Source organism: Equus caballus, unplaced genomic scaffold, assembly GCF_041296265.1.
Source record: "Equus caballus isolate H_3958 breed thoroughbred unplaced genomic scaffold, TB-T2T haplotype2-0000437, whole genome shotgun sequence".
NCBI lineage: Eukaryota > Metazoa > Chordata > Mammalia > Perissodactyla > Equidae > Equus > Equus caballus.
This window is the reverse complement of record NW_027222394.1, coordinates 616188-632422: the sequence shown is the minus strand read 5'-3', so window position 1 is coordinate 632422 and position 16235 is coordinate 616188. Positions and strand designations below refer to the sequence as shown.

The window sequence follows — 16235 nt, the reverse complement described above, 5'->3', positions numbered from 1 at the left end:
TTTAAATATACAGTATTAAATATGCAAGCTCACATAGAACTTTTTAGAGCTGAATATAATTCAAGAGCAACACAAAGAAATACATTGTACATACAACTCAATAGAAAAAAACCTGATTAAAAAATGGGCAGAGGCTCTGAATAGATTTTTTTTTTTTAAAGATTGGCACCTGAGTTAACATTTGTTGCCAATCTTCTTTTTTTTCTTCTTCTTCTTCTCCCCGAAGCCCTCCCAGTACATAGCTCTATATTCTAGTTGTTGAATAGACATTTTTCAAAAGAAGACACACAGATTGCCAATAGGCACATGAAGAAGTGCTCCACATCACTAATCATCAGGGAAATGCAAATCAAAACCACAATGAGAAATCACTTCACATATGTTAGACTGGCTAGCATCAAAAAGAGAAGAGATAAGTGTTGAGAAGGATGTGGAGAAAAGGGAACCCTTGTGCACTGTTGGTGGAAATGTAAATTGGTTCAGCCTCTGTGGAAAACAGAATGGAGGTTCCTCAAAAAATTTAAAATAGAACTACCATCTGATCCAGCAATTTTACTTATATTTACCCAAAGAAAACAAGAACACTAACTTAAAAAGATGTCTACTCTCATGTTCATTGTGGCATTATTTACAATAGTGAAGACACGGAATCAACCTAACTGTCCATCAGTGGATGAATGGATAAAGAAAAATGTATATATACACAATGGAATATTATTCAGCCTTAAAAAAGGAAATCTTGCCATTTGAGACAACAGAGACAGACCTTGAGTGCGTTATGCTAAGCGAAATAAGTCTGGCCAAGAAAGATAAATAAGGTATGATCTCACTTGAATGTGTGATTTTGTTTAAAATAACAAAACAAGCTTACAGATACAGAGAACAGGTTGTTCATTATGGGAAGGGGGTTGGGAGGGGGGGGTGGTGGGGTGAAATGGGTCAAAAGGCCCAAACTTCCAGTTATAGAAGAAATAAGTCCTGAGGATTTAATATACAGCATGGTGACTATAGTTAATAATATTGTATTGCATATTTGAAAGTTGCTAAGAGAGTAAATCTTAAAAGTTCCCATCGTAAGAAAAAAAAATCTGTATATATGGTGACAGATGTTAGCTAGACTTATTGTGGTGATCATTTCACAATATATCCAAATATTAAATCGTGTTGTACACCTGAAACTAATATCATGTTATATGCCAATTCTACCTCAAAAAAAATATATTGTGTTTCATAGCATTTTTCATACAAGTCCGACACGATTTCCAGTTAGTCCTTGAAAGCTGCAGTAACACTTTTAGACCACTGAGAGTCAGTATGTTGTAGAAAGACTAGATTTTGCAGTCAGGACAAGACTCAAATTTCAGAACCAGCTTTTTCTTATCTGTAAAATAGGGATAATGCCTTACAAGTAATGTTAAGGATTAGAAGGGTCCTGTAAAGAGGTGATAGGGTAGATGAGGGCAGAGAACAATTCTTATATCTTATTCCAGCCAACCCTTTCCTTTTCTGCTGTGCATCCTTGCTTACTTCTCTATCAGTCACTCCTTGCTGTTTGCCTCCTAGTTCAACGGTGGAGCGAAGTCTTCTATGGTCTTAGATGGACTGTCAGGTTGAACTTCCAATTCTTTGCCTTAATTGAAATCTGAATTGCACCTCAAGATACACTCAGCCTCAAAAACATTCTTATCCCTTCTTGTTATTTTAGACTGTTGTTCTGCCTCCATCAACCTCTGTTTTTGAACCTTGACATCCAAGCCCTATCCTTATTGCTGTGTCTATGACCTCCATCACAACACCCTACCTGTCTTGATGATTTCGGTGCCTGGTCAGTCATCTTCTCCACCCGCTCTCATCCTTTGCCACGTTCATCGATTTTTACTTCTAGCCCATCTAATACCGTGGCTTGATACTTCCTCATTTAACCTCTGAAAATGCAGACAGGGCACTTCATAATTTGCTTGATCTGAAACTATTTTACTTTAAGTTCTCAAACACAGAGTATTCCTTTTCTGATTACAAGCACTTTATTTCCTCATTTCTGATAACTTGCTCCACACCCAAATCACAGTGTTTAGATTCTAAACTCCTCTCAGTATTCATTCACCTCATCGCTCAGCTTAGTCCATGCCAATACTGTCTTCTCTCGCCTCTAGAATCCATCTTTCTTTCCTCCATCCTTGTCTGCCATTCTCACCATTTCAGTTCCTAACCCTGTGCAGCACCATTAACTTCCTTCAATAACCACTTTTCAGAAGCTGGGCAAAACTGTGAAACCATGCTGCTGGGTTCTATGAAAAGTTCATGCTATTTCTCCTCAGTTGGGTCCCTAATTATGCTTCTTTATTTTTATCCCTTATGGTCTTCTCTACTGAATTCTTGGCTTATAGCAGAGTAGGCATTCAATAAATTTTGTCAACTATTGCCTCAATTAATTAAAATATTTCTTACTGTCCTCTAGCCTTGAATCTTTCCCTCTGCTTTCTAGGTACTAAGACCTTGGCTCCTTTCAATTTGAATGCCCTCACTTTTTCTCTACTGAACCTTTACTTTTCTATATTTTCTTTCAGCTTTTCTCCTACCTCCAATGGTAACATGTCTCTTGCCCTTTCTAAGGACTGCCATTCCTGCATCTCATTCTCCTGCATCTCATTCTCCTGCTGTCTCCTCTGGGGTCATGTTCTATCAGTAGTCTGTTCTCTTTCTGCCATCTTTAGTTCCTTCCTACTAGATCCTTCTTTTTACAACACAAAAGATCACTTCTACTCCAGTGTTCAACCCCTCTCATATTACTACTACTAGCTTGTTTGAAATTACAGACAAATTTATCCTAGTGAGCTCTACATCCTCACTACCCACTCTTTCCTTCACAGCCCTGCTCCCCTATCCACCCAGATGCCAGCTGACTCTTACTCAGGCTGTTTTCCGAATCTGCTCACCCAAAAGTCCTCAATGACCTCCTGATCCCCAAATTCATTTATCTTGCCTTAATTTTGAGGCTCTGATGACTCTGTGGTGGTTGATATTGCTGACAACCCTCCTTCTCCTTCCCCTTTACTTTTAGATCTATATCTTCACCTTATCTCACTGACATATATGTCTTCATTGCCTTTTTAAAATGCCTCTTCCTCCCCTCAACTCTAAATATAGCTGTTCTCTAAGGCTCTATTCCGGGGTTTATACCCTCTCTCTTAATCATCTCATCTAATTTTAGGGCTTTTCAATCTCCACGTGGATGCTGAAAGGTTATTGTAGCCTCGACCTTTTTCTCAAGCTCCATTGCTGGAACTTAGGTATCTGCTGTGCATCTGCAGCTAGATATCCTGCTGTGGCCTGAGCACAGTATGGCTGCAAGGGAATGCCATGTCTTCTCCAGGAGGTGGGAGTTGGGCTGTTCTGGGTTCAAATCATGACTCTATCCCTTATTAGCTGTGCTCATTCATTCAAAAATTTAGATAATGAGTGCTTTTTATGTGTCAGACATTAGTGATATAGCTCTGAACAAAATAACCACCGTCTGCATTTGTGCAAACTAGAGTTTAGGGGCACAGGTGCAGTCCTGTTTCCTGATCTGTAAAATAGGGCAAAAGACCATTATCACAGGCTGTTGGGAAATTAAATGTGAAAATGCATACTGAGTGCTTAGCACACTGCCTGGCATGTAGTGAGTATATGCACAGTAAGTATTACTTTACTAGTGCCTCTCATGACATTTCTGTTTGAGTTAACACCTCCATTCCTTGACTGGAAATTGATTAAAATCTTGGAGTCATCTTCAATCTTTTCTTATCCATCTCTTTTTTTAAAGTGTATTTTCTTTATTGAGCTAAGATTGGTTTATAACATTATGTACATTTCAGGTGTACATCATTATATTTTAAATTCTGTTTAGACTACATCATGTTCACCACCCAAAGTCTAATTACCATCCATCACTGTACACATGTGCCCTTTTACTCCTTTGCCCTTCCCCCTCCCCTCTTTGCCCTCTAGTAACTACCAATCTAATCTCTGTATCTATGTCTATGTTTCTTCTTGTTGTTTTTACCTTCCACTTATGAGTGAAATCATATGGTATTTGTATTTCTCCCTCTGACTTATTTCGCTTAGCATAATACCCTCAAGGTCCATCCATGTTGTCACAAATGCCAAGGTTTCATCATTTTTTATGGCTGAGTAGTATTCCATTGTGTGTATATATCCCCCTCATCTTCTTTATCCATTTATCCATTGATGGAAACTTGGGTTGTTTCCATGTCTTGGCTATTGTGAATAATGCTGCAATCTTTTTGACTTAGTGTTTTCATGTTCTTTGGATAAATACCCAGAAGTGGGATAGTTGGATCATATGGTAGTTATATTATTAATTTTTTGAGGAATCTCTATACTGTTTTCCACAGTGGCTGCACAAGTTTACACTCCCACCAGCAGTGTCTGAGGGTTCTCTTTTCTCCACATCCTCTCCAACACTTATTTCCTGTCTTAATGATTATAGCCATTCTGAACGGCGTCAGGTGACAATAGCTCATTGCAGTTTTGATTTGCATTTTCATGTGCCTGTTGGCCATGTGTATATCTTTGGAAAAATGTTCAGATCCTTTGTCCATTTTCTAATTGGGTTATTTTTGTTGTTGTTGTTGAGTTGTATGAGTTCTTTATGTATTTTGGATATTAACCCCTTAACAGATATATGATTTCCAAGTATCTTCTCCCAATTGTTAGGCTGTTTTTTCTTTTTCTTTCTTTTTTTTTTTTTTGAGGAAGATTAGCCCTGAGCTAACTTCTGCTGCTAATCCTCCTCTTTTTGCTGAGGAAGACTGGCCCTAGGCTAACATCTGTGCCCATCTTCCTCTACCTAGCATGGCTTGCTAAGTGGTGCCTTGTCTGCACGCAGGATCCAAACCAGCGAACCCCCGGCTGCTGAAGCGGAACGTGTGAACTTAACCACTGCACCAATGGGCCAGCCCCTGGTTTTTCATTTTGTTGGTGGTTTCCTTTGCTGTGATGAAGCTTTTTAGTTTGGTGTAGTCCTACTTGTTTATTTTTACATTCATTTCCCTTGCCTCGGGGGAGTCATTGTATTCAAAAAGATACTGCTAAGACCAATGTTGAAGAGTTTATTGCCTATGTTTTCTTCTAGGAGTTGTATGGTTTCAGAATTTACATTCAAGTCTTTAATCTATTTTGAGTTAATTTTTGTGTACAGTGTAAGATAATGATTTTTTTCTTTTGCATGTGACTGTCTAGTTTTCCCAACACCATTTATTGAACAGACTTTACCTTCTCCATTGTAAGTTCTTGGCTCCTTTGTTGAAAATTAGCTGTCCATAGATGTGTGGGTTTATTTCTGGGCTCTTGATTCTATTCCATTGAGCTGTGTGTCTGTTTTTGTGCCAGTGCCATGCTGTTTTGATTACAATAGCTTTGTAGTATATTTTGAAATCAGGGAGAGTAATACTTCCAGCTTTGTTCTTTTTTCTCAGGATTGCTTTGGCTATTCAGGGTCTTGTGTTGTTCTATATCATATAATTTGGGGATTCCTTGTTCTATTTCTGTGAAAAATGTCATTGGGAAATTTTGATAGGGATTGAACTGAATCTGTAGATTGCTTTAGGTACATTTTAACTATGTTAATTCTTCCCATCCATGAACATGGAATATCTTTCCATTTATTTGTGTGTCTTCTTTGAACAATGTTTTATAGTTTTCAGTGTATAGGTCTTTCACCTTTTTGGTTAAGTTTATTCCTAGGTATTTTATATTTTTGCCATTGTAAATGGGATTGTATTCTTAATTTCTCCTTCTCCTATTTCATTGTGTTGCAGAAAGGCAAGTGATTCTTGTATGTAGATTTTGTATCCTGCATCTTTACTGTATTCGTTTATTATTTATAATAGTTTTTTTGTTGGATTCTTTAGAGTTTTCTATACATAAAATCCATCTGCAAATAGTGACAGTTTTACTTCTTCCTTTTCAATTTGAATCTCTTTATTTCTTTTTCTTTCCTGACTCCTCTGGCAAGGACTTTCAATACTGTGTTAAATAAGAGTGGTGAAAATGGGCATCCTTGTCTTGTTCCTGTTCGTAGAGGGAAAGATTTCAGTTTTTCACCATTGAGTATGATGTTACCTGTGGGTTTGCTATATATGGCATTTATTATATTGAGATACTTTCCTTCTATGCCCATTTTATTCAGTTTTTAAAAATTATAAATGGATGCTCTGTCTTGTTGAATGCTTTCTCTGAATCTGAGATGATCATGTGATTTTTATTCTTCATTTTGTTAATGTGGTGTATCACACTGATTGATTTGCAGATGTTGCACCATCCATGCACCCCTGGAATAAATCCCAATTGATCATGGTGTATGATCCTTTTAATGTATTGTTGTATTTGATTTGCTAGTATTTTGTTGAGGATTTTTGCATCTATGTTCATCAGTGATATTGGCTTATAATTTTCTTTTTTTGTGTGTTGTCCCTGTCTGGTTTTGGTGTCAGTGTAATGTTGGCCTCATAGAATGAGTTAGGAAGCGTCCCCTCCTCTTCAATTTTCTGGATGAGTTTGAGAAGGATAGGTATTGAGTCTTCTTTGAATGTTTGGTAGAATTCACTGGGGAAGCCATCTGGTCCTGGGCTTTTGTTTTTTAGGCGATTTTTCATTACTGTTTGGATCTCCTTACTAGTGATTGGTCTATTCAGATTATCTATTTCTTCTTGATTCAGTTTTGGAAGGCTGTATGATTCTAGGAATTTATCTATTTCTTCTAGATTATCCAATTTGTTGGTGTATAGCTTTTCTTAGTATTCTCTTATAGTCCTTTGTAATTCTGTGGTGTCCATTGTAATCTGTCCTCTTTCATTTCTGATTTTATTTATTTGAGCCTTCTCTCTTTTTTTCTTGGTGAGTCTAGCTAAAGGTTTGTCATTTTTGTTTATCTTTTCAGAGAACCAGCTCTTAGTTTAATTGATTTTTTCCACTATTTTTTTAGTCTCTATTGTATTTATTTCTGCTTTAATTTTTATTATTTCCTTCCTCCTGCTGATTTTGGGCTTCATTTGTTCTCCTTTTTCTAGTTCCTTGAAGCGCACTGATAGATTGTTTGAGAAAAATCTTGTTTTTTGAGGTAGGCCTGTATTGCTGTAAACTTCCTTCTTAGTACTGCTTTTACCATATCCCATAAATTTTGGTATGTCATATTTTCATTTTCATTTGTCTCCAGGTATTTTTTGATTTCTCCTTTAATTTCTTCATTGATTAATAGTTGTTCATTAACATTGTGTTTAATCTCCACATATCTCTGGCTTTTCCAGTTTTCTTCTTGTAGTTGTTTTCTAGTTTCATGCCATTATGGTCAGAAAAGTTGTTTGGTATTATTTGAATCTTCTTAAATTTTTTGAGACTTGTTTTGTGGCCTAAGATGTGATCTACTCTGGAGAATGTCCCATGTGCATCTGAAAAGAATGTGTATTCTGGAGGCTGGCCCAGTGGCATAGTGGTTAAGTTCGTGTGCTCTGCTTCAGTGGCCCGGGGTTTGCCAGTTCAGATGCTCAGTGCAGACCTACACACTGCCCATCAAGTCATGCTGTGGCGGTATCCCACATAGAAGCACTAGAAGGACTTACAACTAGGATATACAACTACGTACTGGGACTTTGGGGAGAAAAAAAAGAAGAGGAAGATTGGCAACAGATGTTAGCTCAGTGCCAATCTTCCTCACCAAAAAAAAGAATGTGTATTCTGCAGTTCTTGGATGGAATGTTCTGTCTATATCTACTAAGTCCATCTGGTCTAATGTGTCACTTAAGGCCAATGTTTCCTTATTGATCTTCTGTTTGGATGATCTATTCATTGATGTAAGTGGAATGTTAAAGTTCCCTACTATTATTTTGTTACTGTCATTTTCTCCTTTTATGTCTGTTAAAGATTGCTTTATGTATATAGGTGCTCCTATGTTGGGTAAATAGATATTTACAAGTTTTATGTCCTCTTGTTGGAATTGCTTCCTTTATCATTATGTTATGCCCTTTGTCTCTTGTTCTCGTTTTAAAATCTATTATGTCTGATATAAGTATTGCCACTCCAGCTTTCTTTTTGTTTCCATTTGCTTGGAGTATCATTTTCCCTCCCTTTACTTTCAGTTTGTGAGTGTCTTTAGATCCAAAGTGTGTGTCTTGCATGCAGAATGTATAGGGGCCTTCTTTTTTTTATCGATTTAGCCACCCTTAGTCTTGTTATTGGAGCACTTAGTCCATTGACATTTAAAGTAGCTATTGATAAGTATGTACTTATTGCCATTTTGTTACTTTTTTCTGGATGTTTTTGTAGTTCTTCTCTGTTCCTTTCTTCTTCTCTTGTTCTCTCATGATTTGATGGCCTTCTTTAGTGTTACGTTTGGGTTCCTTTCTCTTTATTTTGTATGTATTATTATAGGTTTTTGGTTTGTGATTATCACAAGGTTCGTATATAATAATCTATGTAAATAATAATCTATATTGTTTATGGTCTCTTAGTTTGACTTCTTACTAAAAGCCCTACACTTTTATCCTCCCCTGACATTTCATGTTTTTTATATCCTATTTTACTTATTTTATTTTTGTGTATCCCCTATCTTCTTATCATGGAATTAGATAATTTTAGTACTTCTGTCTTTTGACCTTCATACTAGCTTTATAGGTGCTTGATCCACTACCTTTACTGTATATTTGCCTTTACCAGTGATTTTTTTTCTTTGATAACTTTCTTATTCCTATTTGTGGTCTTTTCTATTCCATTTAAATAAGTCCCTTTGACATTTCTTATCAGGCCAGTTTAGTGCTGATAAACTCCTGTAGTTTTTTCTTGTCTGGAAAACTCTTTCTTTCTCCTTCCATGATATGAATGATAACCTTGACAGGTAAAGTATTCTTGGCTGTAGGTTTTTCCTTTCAGCACTTTGACTATATCATGCCACTCCCTTCTAGCCTGTAAGGTTTCTGCTGAGAAGTCAGCTGATAGCCTTATGGGGTTTCCTTTGTATGTAACTTGTTGCTTTTCTCTTGCAGCTTTTAGGATTCTCTCTTTAATTCCTGACATTTTAATTATAATGCGTCTTGGCGTGGACCTCTTTGGCTTCACCTTGTGTGGTGCTCTTTGCACTTCCTGTACCTGGATGTCTATTTCCTTCCTTATGTTAGGGAAGTTTTCAACTATTATTTCTTCAACTGGGTTCTCTGCCCCTTGTGTCTCTCTTCTCCTTCTGTGAAACCTATAATATGGATGTTAGTATGCTTGATGTTGTCCCAGAGGTCCCTTAGGCTGTCCTCATTCTTTTAAATTCTTTTCTCTGTTCAGCTTGGGTGATTTTCTCTACTCTTTCATCCAGATCGCGGATCCTTCTTCTGTGTCATCTACTCTGCTATTGATTCTCTCTACTGAATTTCTCATTTCCATTATTGTATTCTTCTGTTCTCAATGGTTCTTTTTTATATTTTCCAATTCTTTGTCAAAGTTCTGTGTTCATCTCTTCTTCTCCCAAGATCAGGGAGTATCCTTATGACTACTAGTTTGTACTGTTTGTGAGGTAGATTATTTATTTCTGTTTTCTTTAATTCTTTTTCTGAGGGTTTGTCCTATTCCCTTATTTGGAACATATTTCTTTGTCTCCTCATTTTGCCTACTTCTCTGTAGTTATATCTATGTATTAAGTAGCTCAGCTGCATCTCCTGATCTTGGAAATGTGGCCTTATGTAAGAGATGCTTTATGGGGCCTGGCAATGTGCTCCTCTCTCATCACCTGTGCCAGATGTTTCCTTGTGTGGGCTATGTGTGCCCTTTTGTTGTGGTGGAGTTGCTACTGCTACAGGCGCATGGGTAGGTTAGGCTGGCCCCTAAGCTGGCTGGTTGTAAGGCTCAGCTGGGTGTGGCTGCTGCAGTGACTTTATTGCATGGGGCAAGCCCTGGCATGGCTGGCTGTAAAGTCTAATAGCATACAACGACTGCTATTTTGCTGTTAAGTGAGTCAGGCCCCCACTGTGGCTGGTTGCGAGGCTCAGGGGTTCACAATTGCTATAGGCTTTCAGTGTGGCTTCCTGTAGTGCGCGGCCATTGTCAGCTCTCTCAGGAGTGTAGATGGGTAGAGCTGGCTCCAGGTGTGGCAGTGTACAATCATTTCAGGTGTTGGAATGTGGGGCAGATCCTCTATGTGGCTGTTTGCAATGGCCAGCAGCACAAGTCTGCCGTGGGCCCATGTGCCCCACCAACACAGGCCTGCACACACACCTTGTCAATGTGGACCCACAAGTTTGCTGCGGGCTTGCTGTGGGCAGGGCCAGTCCCTGGGGCAGGCTGCCTGCTGCCTGGCTGTGCTTGATTGCCACGGGTGCTCTATTGGGTAGGACAGATTCCTGCACTAACAGGCTAAAGGAGGAAATCCAACGGCAGCTGCCAATGTCTGTGTCAACACAACTGAACTAGGTCACAGTAATGGTTGCTACCAGTGTCTCAGTCCCGGGGGTGCGGTGGGGGGTGGGCTCAGCTGCCTCCTGCCTCTCTGAGATGTCCTCCAACCTTAGTAAGTGAGTCAGTTTTACTAATGAACTATGCACTTTTCTTTCTGGTGTTTTTGTGTTGGTTTCCAGATCGGGTGAATCTGTGTGTGGGCCCTTTAAGATCAGGTTTTCCTTTCTCTGAAATTCTGTGGTTTTTCCAGGCATATTCCCTATTGGTTTTCAAAGCCAGCAAAGCCAGGTATTATGGGATCTCATCTTGGTTGTGCTGAATCCAAGGGCTGGGATGCCTATTGTGGCATAAAATCCCTGGCTCCTCTGGGAAAAGCTCTGTACCTTTGAGATTGCTCCTGGCCATGAAGCGCCATGGCTAGGATGTGGTTTTTTCCTCAGCAGAGTTGTATTTCTGCCTCTTCCACCTGTCAGTGTTGTCCCTTGTGGGGGTTATTTTTATCCAGTTTCCAGATCTCCCTCAGAGGAAACTGTTCCACAAGTAGTTGTAGATTTGTTGTGTCCATGGGAAGAAATGAGTTCAGAGTCCTCCTACACTGCCATCTTCCAAACTCTCTACCTCTCTTTCAATGCTCCATACTTTTAAGTCTAAGTAAAGAAGAGTGACTAAGACTATAAGCTCTGGAACTGACATCCCATGTTCAAATCTAGGTTGGGACACCCAGGTTTGAAGCTAGTCACTTAACTTTTCAAAACCTGTGTGAAATAAGGATTTTTTTTTATTGAGGTCATAATAGTTTATAACACTGTGAAATTTTAGTTGTACATTATTATTTGTCAGTCACCATATAAATGTGCCCCTTCACCCCTTGTACCCATTTCCCAACCCCCTTCCCCTGTGATAACCACTAAACTGTTGTCTTTGTCTGTGAGTTTCTCCAACATATGAGTGAAATCATACGGTATTTGTCTTTCTCTGTCTAGCTTATTTTGCTTAACATAATACCCTCCAGGTCTATCCATGTTGTTGTGAATGGGACGATTTTGTCTTTTTTCTGGCTGAGTAGTATTCCATTGTATATATATACCACACCTTCTTTATCCAGTCATCGGTCGATGGGCACGTGGGTTGCTTCCACTTCTTGGCTATTGTGAATAATGCTGCAATGTAACTCCCTTTGAATTGTTGATCTCAAATTCTTTGGATAAATAACCAGTAGTGGGATAGCTGGGTCATATGGTAGTTCTATTTTTAATATTTAGAGAAATCTCCATACTGTTTTCCATAGTGGCTGCACCAGTTTGCATTCCCACCAGCAGTGGATGATGGTTCCCTTTTCTCCACATCCTCTCCAACATTTGTTATTTTTTTGTCTTGGTGTTTATAGCTATTCTAATGGGTGTAAGGTGATATCTCAGTGTAGTTTTAATTGACATTTCCCTGATGATTAGTGATGCTGAACATCTTTTCATGTGTCTACTGGCCATCTGTATATTTTCTTTGGAAAAATGTCCGTTTAGCTCCTCTGCTCATTTATTGATCAGGTTGATTGATTTTTTGTTGTTGAGTTGTGTGAGTTCTTTATATATTTTGGAGATTAACCCCTTGTCGGATATATGATTTGTAAATATTTTCTCCCAGTTGGTGGATGGTCTTTTCACTTTGTACCTTGTTTCCTTTGCCTTGCAGAAGCTCTTTAGTCTGATGAAGTCCCACTTGTTTATGCAAAAAGGATTTTTGTGCCATCTATCTCAAAGAGCTATTTTGAGGTTTACATGAGATAATGTATGCAAAGAACTTCACAAGGTATGGGTAAGAAATCATATTTCCTGGAGATATTTTCTTGAACCTGACTCTTCTTAGTTGCATTAATAGCATCCTAATTCAGACTCTTGAGTGTTTGTGTCATCAACTGCATCTGTCTCTGTGGCAGACTCGATAGTGTCACCCCTCTATAATCTGTGTTTCCTGATGTTCCTGCTCCTGTTTAACCCTCTCCCTTTGAGTGTGGAAGTGACCTGTGACTTGCTTCTAACCAAAAAAATGTGGCAAAAGTGACAGGACATGTGATTAAGTAAGATTACAGTGCTCTCCAGCTGAAGTCTCTCACTCCCTTGCTGGCTTTGAAAAAGCAAACTGCCCTGTTGTGTGATGCCAATGTAGGGATGCTCATTGAAGGAAGTGAGAGAAGTCTTTAGGAGCTGAGGGTAGCCTTTGGTTGACAGCTAGCAAGAAACTGAAGTCCTTGGTGCAAAAGTTACGCAGCAATAGAAAATGAGTAGTAATTATTTTTCCTTCTTTTAGCATTCCTTTCTTCAAACTACTACCCCACCAAGTTGAGCTCTAGAGCATTGCTCTTGCCACCTCACGGCTGAAAAACCTTCATCCCACTTGTCCCAACTATGAAATGGGGCTTGCAAACTTTGGGTGCAGCCTACCTTATCCTATACTCCTATACAAAATCCTTTTCTCCAAATAGACTAGACTACTTCTTTTCTGAACCTGCTTTCCAGACCCAGCATCTTCTATTCATGCCATTTCCTACAAGTGAAGGCAAACTCTCAGTCCTCATCTCCACCATCAAAATCTACCTCAGCCCTTAAGGCTAGTACAGATGCCACCCACTCGCCTTTCTGCAGTATCCTCACTCTCCTCTCAGTGCTTTTCATTGTCCTCATTTATATCATCATCACATAGTGCTCTGTGTTATCCTATTTGAATATACTCCCTCTTCTACTGCTCTGGGCACTCATCCCAGGCAGCAGAGCACAAGGGTTAAGGGCACAGAGTCTAGAGTAGACTGCAGGATTTTGTATGTTGGTTCTGCTACTAACCAGCTGCATAACTTTGGGCAAGTTACTTAACCTCTTTGTACCTTGGTGTTTTTTTTTTTTTTTGGAGGAAGATTAGCCCTGAGCTAACATCTGTTGCCAATCCTCCTCTTTTTGCTGAGGAAGACTGGCCCTGAGCTAACATCCGTGCCCATCTTCCTCCACTTTATATGTGGGACGCCTACCACAGCGTGGCTTGCCAAGCGGTGCCATGTCCGCACCTGGGATCTGAACCGGTGAACCCTGGGCCGCCGAAGCAGAACGTGCGCACTTAAGTGCTGTGCCACCAGGCCGGCCCCTGTACCTTGGTTTTCTAATCTGTAAAATAAGAGTCCCTAATAGACTTCCTACAAAGATTAAATACAGTGATAATTGCTTGGCAGAAAGAAAGCAATTTATTGTGTTTGCCAAAAGAAACAGTCATTTTTGTATCCTCCCCCTTTTTAAAATCTCAACCTCTAGTCCATAATAGTACTCTCTATAGAGACAAATAGTCATTAAATGATGAATGAAGGCTTGACATTTGCATTTGTTTAACTGTGAGTAGGAAACAGCATTAGAAATCTCCTGATCAATAACTTTCCACCTTCATTTCCCACCAATCAAATAGCCTTTTGAGTCATGAAGATCTTAAAATGGGAAAATAAGAAAGGGGGTAGGGAGAGGGAGGGGGAGGAAAGGAAAAAAACCTGGAGAGGGCAATGTTTACAAATAAATCACTAAAATTCACTGAAAAATTCTATTTACTATTTTCATTCATTATTATCAAAGTTCCTTGCATGATCTCTTGCTGAAACCATGGAAAGTAGCATATTTTCCGGTAGGCTCTGTGCTTGCTCTGATGTACCTTTTCAGCATCTGGCCAGGCACATTTATATATGTAAAAGCCCAAGTAACATCTTGTCATCCTCGTGCTGATTTTAAGGACAGCCCTGCAGGCACTGACTTGGCAGAGTTACTCACTCAGCAATACGTAGACAGCTTAAGGACTAAGAAAGTGACATCACACCTGACCTTCAAAATATAAACACCAGAAATCCCAACTAAAAAAATAAAAACGTATATTCCAAATGTTATTGCAAAATACCCTCCTGTTTTCCTGGCTTAGTGACTGCTGGTAGAAGAACACAATGCTCGGGAGAAAGAACGAAAATACTTTGACAGCAGTGTGTGGGTTGGGATTAGAAAAAGTCATGCTCTCTGATGGGGCACCTTCTCCCCACATCGTAGAGCAAAAACAGAAAATGATTACAATAATGGGAGCTGCACGGAGGATGCTGCAGTGGACAAAGCAACAGAATCGTACGCAAGCAGGCAAAATATGTTTCATTTTGGCAGAGTGAGAGATCTAATCTTTACCAGCAGCATGACTAGACTGACAACCTGATGGTAAAGCAAATAAATGATCAGTTCCCTGTTCCAGCCACGGAACCCACAGTGCTTCCTTTAATAACATATCTAGAAATGTACAGCTCTCTTTGAAGGTGAAACAATTCTCCCTTGCCTACTCAACACCCACCTAAAACCAGTTCATATGCAGAGCTATTTCTGCCTGTTTTTTGTGTTACTTCTCCATCACATAGCTAAAGAGTTTTAAGCCAAGAAATAACCACAGGAACTAAGTGATGCAACTGCTCTTGCCACAATTAACCACAAGGAATTTATTCCTCGCTTCCTACACAGCACATGCTTTTTGTATTGCTCCTTTATTCACCTTGAGGAAATTATTTAACTGCTTCATGTTCATAGATGGGAGATGGGAGAAAATACAACCAAGAAAATACACAAAACTTCAAATTTTATCTATTCAATCCTAATCAATGACAAACCTATAGAATTTGCCCTCTTCCCAAAAGAGTTGATAAAAGATCTAGGATTTTGGACAAGGGAAGGGAGGTTTACTACGGTTTGTGTGACACATCTGCTGATCTTCTACCGGGTTTACTGCCTGTGCTTTCCTTGCCAGTTCAGGACTGAGAAGTGTGAGCGAAGCGGCACTTCATCTCAGTTCCTGATGTGGGACTGTCATTTCTTTGAACAAGATCATTAAGCTATCACCTCTAAACAAAATGGATACCCCTCAGGGTTAACTTGAATCATTCTCTATCTATAGAAATTTACGATCTGATTACACAGTTATAGTCTGAGGGTGGTGGTGGAGAGGTACCTAGAAAAGGATAGAGTGTCCCTCCAGGCAAGGACACCTTCATTCTTCTCTGAGGAGAAATGAACACACTGCCAATCAGTCAGAACTAGGATGATGTAAATGTACAAGCAACTCAAGCCATGAGAAATTCCAACTTTTGGGCATCCCATCCAAAGCAACCAGGAAAAGTGACTGCTACAAACTTGACCCCTTACTACTCACACACGTTAAGTTCTGTTCACTAGCATAATTCCTATATGAACTAACATGAACTAAATTTATGTCAAGGGTGGCAACATAGCATTTAAACTCTAACATGTCTGTTGTTAAATAATTTTGGCAAAGTATGGCTCCCTAGCTTGCAGTGTGCAGACCATGCTGAAGATCTTGGCCTTGGATGATTTTCTATTGTCTAGCCTTTTTTCCCCTGTTTTTATGTTTTACAGTTTTCCTGCAGAGGACTGTCACATGAAGACAAGGTGGAAAAAAGTCATCTGTTATCTTTTGTTAATTACCATTATTTTCTGGTAAAAAGAAAACCTTTAGAATTATTGAGACAATTAAATCATAGATATGGGTAAATTTCAAAAGCATTAGAAATTTGGAGCTAAAGGCTATTTTTTTTAAATGAATTAATAAAGTTTTATTTATATATAAATCGCTGTACCTAAACCACTTACCAATATGTTGGCTAGCTTGTTATATACCCTAAGTGTGGGAAATAGATGGACAGAATATGAGTGGGCAAGCAAATGAAAATAATAATATTTAAAGCCGTAGGAGATACAGTAATATTGGCATAGTCTTTAATTCTGGTAAGA

General features: G+C 39.0%; 1 long non-coding RNA gene across 1 annotated transcript; it reads left to right on the top strand.

Annotated features, from left to right (window-relative positions):
- The first annotated feature begins 688 nt into the window (after nt 1-688).
- On the top strand, nt 689-15995 carry LOC138922974 (uncharacterized). The gene is made up of 3 exons (XR_011436092.1): nt 689-818; nt 12127-12243; nt 15861-15995. It is a non-coding gene; the product is annotated as an uncharacterized lncRNA (long non-coding RNA).
- The last annotated feature ends 240 nt before the right edge of the window (nt 15996-16235 follow it).